The sequence below is a fragment of the Megalops cyprinoides genome, chromosome 2 (genome assembly GCF_013368585.1).
Source record: "Megalops cyprinoides isolate fMegCyp1 chromosome 2, fMegCyp1.pri, whole genome shotgun sequence".
Lineage (NCBI taxonomy): Eukaryota > Metazoa > Chordata > Actinopteri > Elopiformes > Megalopidae > Megalops > Megalops cyprinoides.
The window spans coordinates 69,839,754-69,846,339 of record NC_050584.1 but is presented as its reverse complement, the minus strand read 5'-3'; the positions used below and the strand labels follow the sequence as shown (position 1 = coordinate 69,846,339).

Below are 6,586 nucleotides of genomic sequence, written 5' to 3'. Positions count from 1 at the left end.
ATATTGCTGCCCATAGAGGAGAGGGTGGCTGCTTTGGAATCGCACTGCTGCCCAAGTGTGGAGGAGACTATGAGGGAAAGACAGCTACAATCCCAAAATTGCGGTGAGAATATATTCGGAGGCTGCTAAAATAAAAGTAACTAGCAGATCTGAATAGCGTGTAAACAACTGGGCGAGAAAGTCGCTACAGCTATGAGTGCTTGAGCAGAACCAGTGTAAGTTTGTTCACAAAAGTGACTTTTTTGTGTTGTTGTATTTTATAGGAAGCAGTACGTCGTCTTCACACCTCGGAAGCAAATTGCAGGCGCTATGAACCGGAGCAAGGGTAAGATTTGATAAATAGGCTACATGCATTCTGCTGTATAAAAGTAAATAAATACGTTCTCTGATCTGTTTATTGTTTGTTTTCACAGTCAGTCAGAGGCAGTCTTATTTGGTCGGAGCTCTAGATTTGCAGTGTGGATAATGACGCCATTCTATGTAAGTAACTTTTACTGCATTTTTTTCCTTTTTACTGTGGCTATTTCTGTTTTTTTATTTATAACATACTCATTAAATTGTTTTCCAGCGGCCCTGTAAGACCTACTATGAGACAGTACGCAGGAACCTCCAGTAGACTACAGCCAACCAGACCTTGCGTCTCAGGTGGCAGCAGGAGTTCAACCCGGAGACGACAGAGAAAGAAGAGGTTTGTTAAATAGGATTCACTGCTTTGGTGAGCACACTATCTCCCTATAGGGTGTACTAATCAGTTCCGATCATAGATGGCAACGATCATAGATGAACTCATCCTGGAGGTCTCCCTCCAGAAATCCAATCATCCGGCAACTCTCGCACAGTTTTGGCCACATTTTTCTCCCCTAACTGAACACGCTTTCTCTAAATAAAGATTTACTGCCGAGGCCGGCTAAAAAAGTGCTAAAAGCACCGAGGTGGCTCAGAACAGTCAAAAGGCAGAAATCAAGCGCAAGAAATGCCACTTAGTCTAGATACAATAAAACAATGCTTACAGCTCAGCAAAAGCAGACACGCTAACACAACCAGAATCAGGATATCCTAAAAGGAAATGCAGAAGAACAGTAAAAACAAAGTAAACAAGTGAACAGGCTGGCCAGCGTAACTACCCAACTAGCTAAGTACTTAAAGATTTAAAGACTTGCTCCTGAGAGGGTGAAAAACCACAAAAAACCTCTTGTCACCTAGAATATGTGTCAAATTAGCTGTGTTTTTTAATGAGCTAACTCGTTGGCCAACACTTTGGCAGAGAAAAAAAGTGGAAATTCCCTCTCTGTCCCCTAATGGCAACAAAAGATTCAACTTTAGTAGCAGATTAGACCTTAATTAATCAGATCTTATTTAACAGCTAAGCGAATAGCCCCAATTTTTATTTTCATCCGGATGTAGGAGCACAGAGACCACTCTACAAGCACAGCAAAAACTCGTTTCTAGAGCAATTGCGCAATCGAGCAGAGCAATCAAGCCTGCTCTGGCTACATTCTGGAGTAGCTGCAGTTAGTTGGCCATGCAATCAGAACAATCAGCACATAATGTATTGCAGTAGTCTAGTATTGAGATATCAAGAGCATGGGCATGAAACTATTCAGCATAAGATGACTAATATGGATAATTTTTCTGATGTACAACAGAAGCTACCATGAGCTACTTTGTGGTTGCTTCCATATAAACATTAAACAAAAGATCATCTCTTAAAATATTCTGGAGAATTACAGTGAGTGAATGCGTATGAGTATGTCTGTTACAAATGTATTATCAAGACAAATACATGTTAAATTACACAGTAATTTGACAGAAATGTCAGTATGTCATTCAATGTAATGAAATACTGTCACTGTAACACTAATATTTCATATTAACATACAAAAACTCTGTTTCATTGACTTGTTAATAAGAGAAAACCCATCTGATGAAATGAAAAACATTCCCTTGGAGGCAGGCCATGAGGTGTGCAAGATGTGAGTACATTAACTTTAATGTAAATAATATAGGGCTGATGTGAGTACATTAACTTTAATGTAAATAATATAGGGCTGATGCGAGTACATTAACTTTAATGTAAATAATATAGGGCTGATGCGAGTATATTAACTTTAATGTAAATAATATAGGGCTGATGCGAGTACATTAACTTTAATGTAAATAATATAGGGCTGATGCGAGTACATTAACTTTAATGTAAATAATATAGGGCTGATGTGAGTACATTAATTTTAATGTAAATAATATAGGGCTGATGTGAGTACATTAACTTTAATGTAAATAATATAGGGCTGATGCGAGTATATTAACTTTAATGTAAATAATATAGGGCTGATGCGAGTACATTAACTTTAATGTAAATAATATACTAACTTTAATGTAAATAATATAGGGCTGATGTGAGCCAACACAATTCCTCGAAGAAATCCAGCAGCCATGTTGATGTTTTCTGTGTGAATTCAAAGAGTAACGCTGGATTTAACCAGAGCTGGAGCGGGTGGAGTCCATCAGGGGTCAGTGCTGGGACCTCTGCTGCTTCTATTTATTTAAATGACCTTGACAGCAAATAACATTGACAGCAAAATATTTAAAATAGGTGAGGTGAAGCTAGCAGTTTGCTGCAAAAATAATTCAAGAAGATTTATTAAACGATATCTAGAACTGGGCAGCCAACTGGCAAATTAAGTTTAACATTGCCAAATGTAAAGATGGGCACATTTACATTTACATTTATTTATTTAGCAGACAGTTTTATCCAAAGTGACTTACAAAAGTGCATACAGTAAGTATAGCGACACTACGGGGACAGGATGTGTACAGTTCCACAATGAGACAGTTCTCAGCTGAGAGCAAGGTCTGTTTGAGGACACAGTACTATCAGATTTGTACACCTACAGCGTATAGGGCAACTAAAACGATACACATAACAGGGTTATATATGGAAAGTGGAAAACTTGAGTATATGTGACCTGAAAAGGACTTGGCTGTAATAGTTGGCATGTCTTTCATCAGAAAGTTGTAAAAATGTCAAAACATAACATGAAGATAAGCAGCAAAAATACTGATTGCGAATCTCTGGCCTCCTGCACAGTAGGTGGCGATAGGCAGGTCTGAATCTGTGACAATCCGCACTGTTAATTCACCGAAGAAGCAGGAGACGCAGACGGTGCAAATCTGCGAGAACCAATGCAGAGGCAACCACAACAGAATTTCTTACTTAAATGCACTTTTACAAACGGATGGCGTTTGTAAGCGCAGGCAGCGAAACGCACAGACGTAACCGGCCTCTCGGAGAATCAGGCCGGTACATCAGCCCGTAGGTGCTGCGAACCAGTTGCAGATTTGATCGCCAATTCGCTCTCACGCTGCGTTTTTAGCGACTGTTCGAGGAATCGTTGCGATGGAAACAGAGGTTTCATCAAGAAAGGAAATCAGAGGTTTGTATGTCTTTGTCGTCATTAGAGAGGCATCGTCAGAATGACATAATCAGGACAGGGCAACCTACACATACGTGTTGACGGACGTAAAAACCGTTTCTGTCACCCTCCCCAGCCACGGGCGAGGCCTGCTGTGTCCCCTTCTCACAAATAGCGCACACTGCATTCGGTGCGAAAGTATTGCGATCCGTCACCTGGAGAGGTGGATCTGCGGCCGAATGATCGCGGTTTGTGCCGGAAAGCATCTCAGCCTGCAGCATCTCGGAATGCTGCGAATGCTTCTCTAATGAAAGAAGCAGTCATTCAAAACCAGATTGCAACACCTATTAAATAAAGCCAACGTACAATATCAAATTGTCCTGTAATAAATAATAAAATAGATTGAATTTTACTTCAATTAATGTCATTGAGACGTCGTAAAACGAGTCTGGGAGTGACAACAGCGTGCTTGTATAGAGTAGGTTTAAATGAGTGCAATAAACGGTTGTAACATACGCACATTAGGGCGCTGATGGTTAGATGTGTAATCAGACCAGTTGTTAAACTAAAACGCTGACATCTGATTTTTGGTTGGTATATTGAGATGTTTCTGTCGGTTTACTCTGGCCCTTCGCTGACTGAGCCGGTGAATCTCCCGCTGCTTCTGAATGCGCAGCATTTTGTGCGGACTTTATCCTGATTTAGCGGAGGGTTTTCCCTGGAGGTACAGACACAGCAAAGTGAAAAAACCGTGCGACTGTTGAATCTTGAAATGTAGCTGGTGTTTCACCCATTTTAATGTTTCCACAGATCCACAGGCTGGCTCTTTACAATCCATATAACTTACACAATTAAATGTTAAAAACAAGAATTCATATAGCTGTTATTCTTTGCAACATGGACCAGACACCTTGAAGGCAATATTGAGTATGTAACTAAAGCTGGCAGCTGGGGGCAAACAAGCTGTGGAACCAGGACCAAGTGCTGGTACCTGAAGCCAGTGCTGCTTTAGATGTGTCAGAGGTGCTCCTGTTTGTGTGTATATTCCTTATGTTCTCTCTCTGTTGCAGATCCCTCTCTTCCTCTCTCCTCCCTGCGCCTTTTGGTTCCCCCTCTACGACTGTTCTCTGCAGCCATGTGGCAAGTGGTGCAGCAGCGAGACATAATGCATTATGGGAAACTGGAGGAGTTTGTGACTTTGGTGACAGAGGCAGTCCCAGAGCTGCTGAGTTACAAACAGAGGAACCAGCTGATTCTGGCCCTGCGAGCGAGGGTGAGAGAAGGGGGCTGATAATGAAAAGTGATTTTTGTTTTTCCATTCAGGAGAACTACATGGAAAACAGAATTTATGTTAAATGATACGTTTCAGTTCATCCTGCAAATACTGGGTAAAAGTGTCACACAGTGAAAGTATAAGTGGTTTCCTAGCAGAGATGACAGCAAGTGGTGGCAGAAATTTGGAAGATATTTTCATTGTATTTTGTTTTGTTTTCCAGGTGAAGTAATTTCATATGTGATGGTCAGTTAGGCACGCAGTAATAAAATACCTTTGACATGAAAATCGGTATGGTTTGCATTGCAAGATGCAGGTATTATACCCATGTTTTCTTTTGCTCTAACTGAAAATGATGTTTTATTTTAGGTTGAACTGTAAATAGATTCTTCAGGTATAGCAGCATATCAGTGTCTGTATTTACTGTCACCGTGATTTCAGCCCTCTGTGTATATTGTTCCCTCAGATCTGGAAATATTAAAATTTGAGTTACATTTATAGCAAAAGAATCTCAAAAAAGGTTTGGTATACATAATCAAAACTTCAGATATATCCATGTGAATGACAGAAATGAAGGAATATTTTGTCACAGTTTGTAGTAAATCTGAGAGCAAAGAGCATTGGCATTGGTTGATTTGAGATGGAATGAGCCAATGGTCCAGTACACAGAGTTGGTAGCCAGTGCTGGTTCCTCCAGCACACAGCCTGACCACTACAGGGGCAGGAATGGGAGGAAGGGGAAGTGTTACTGGCCCATTATCAGTGTCTCTGGAACCGAGACTGATACTGTGGGAAATGCAGAATATGTAACTGGCAGGCTGATGAATCAAAAAGACCCCTACACTGTACAGTGTGTTAGCTGTGTGTGTGACCGCTGTGCTGTGTTGCAGGGCTCTGATGTGAAGGTGGAGGTGTCAGAAGCTGATTTTGTGGAGCTGGTCCAAACCCTGCTGAAAGACCCAGCTGAGAGAGAGCACTTCCTCCAGGTCTGACAAAGAAGTCCATGTAAAGTGGGGCAGGTTTACCATGGTGGTAAACGTTATCTCATTATTAAAGGGCCATTCATTCATTCTTTCTCTCTCTTTGTCTCTTTTTCTCTCTCTCTCTCTCTCTCCTTGCAGCTGGGTCCCAGTTATGACTCAGCTCTGCAGATGCTGGTTTCGGAGTTCCTCTCCAGACTGGAGCAGCTGCTGCCAGTACCAGACCTCAAACAGGTAAGGAGACGAAACCCCACTGCATCACACCTGGACCTGCTGGGGATGCCAGCTCACCTCTCCATGTGTCCACTGACCCTGACTAAGCTTGTAACATACTGTACTGTCTGCCCTCTACTGGTAGAATTGTCAGTTACTGAGTCATTGAGGGAGAATGCCATTTCAAGTCTTGCATCAAGTATCAGTATACAGACGGCCGTTCCAAAATATAACTGCATAAGGAGGGCGTGGGGGGGCATTTTAAAAAGGCTAGAAAACTGGAAAAAGAATTTATCAGAGTTGTGGCCCTGTAAATGAAATATCTAACACTCCTCTCTCCCTCAGACTGTATCATGGCTCGGTGCTGCCCCCTCTGTCCTGGAGGAGTGTGTGCAGTCTGCCTCTCACCCACAGCAGCTTAAGACCCTACTCCAGCACCACAGATGTGTTGGACACTGGGATAGGAATGGTAGGCCTCTGTTAGAGGATGCATATAAACCACTCCAGTTCCAGACCTGGCTCTGTGATGCACAAACAGTTTAATGTGTGGAAGCAGGAAAGTGCTCACTTACAGCCTGAGCCACAGCTTTGTGTGACTTAAAGGACTCCTTCCCTGCTTTTACAACATAGTCTTAACTGTGAAGATGCAGATCCAGATAATTTAAAGTACTGAAAGTGCAATTGTTTGTTATGTCAGCTAACTGATA

The 6,586-nt window shown here is 41.8% G+C and overlaps 1 long non-coding RNA gene across 1 annotated transcript; it reads left to right on the top strand.

Annotated features, from left to right (window-relative positions):
* Positions 1-5,590: 5,590 nt before the first annotated feature.
* LOC118773793 lies at positions 5,591-6,305 on the top strand. The gene is made up of 3 exons (XR_005004746.1): positions 5,591-5,672; positions 5,808-5,900; positions 6,225-6,305. It is a non-coding gene; the product is annotated as an uncharacterized LOC118773793 (long non-coding RNA).
* The last annotated feature ends 281 nt before the right edge of the window (positions 6,306-6,586 follow it).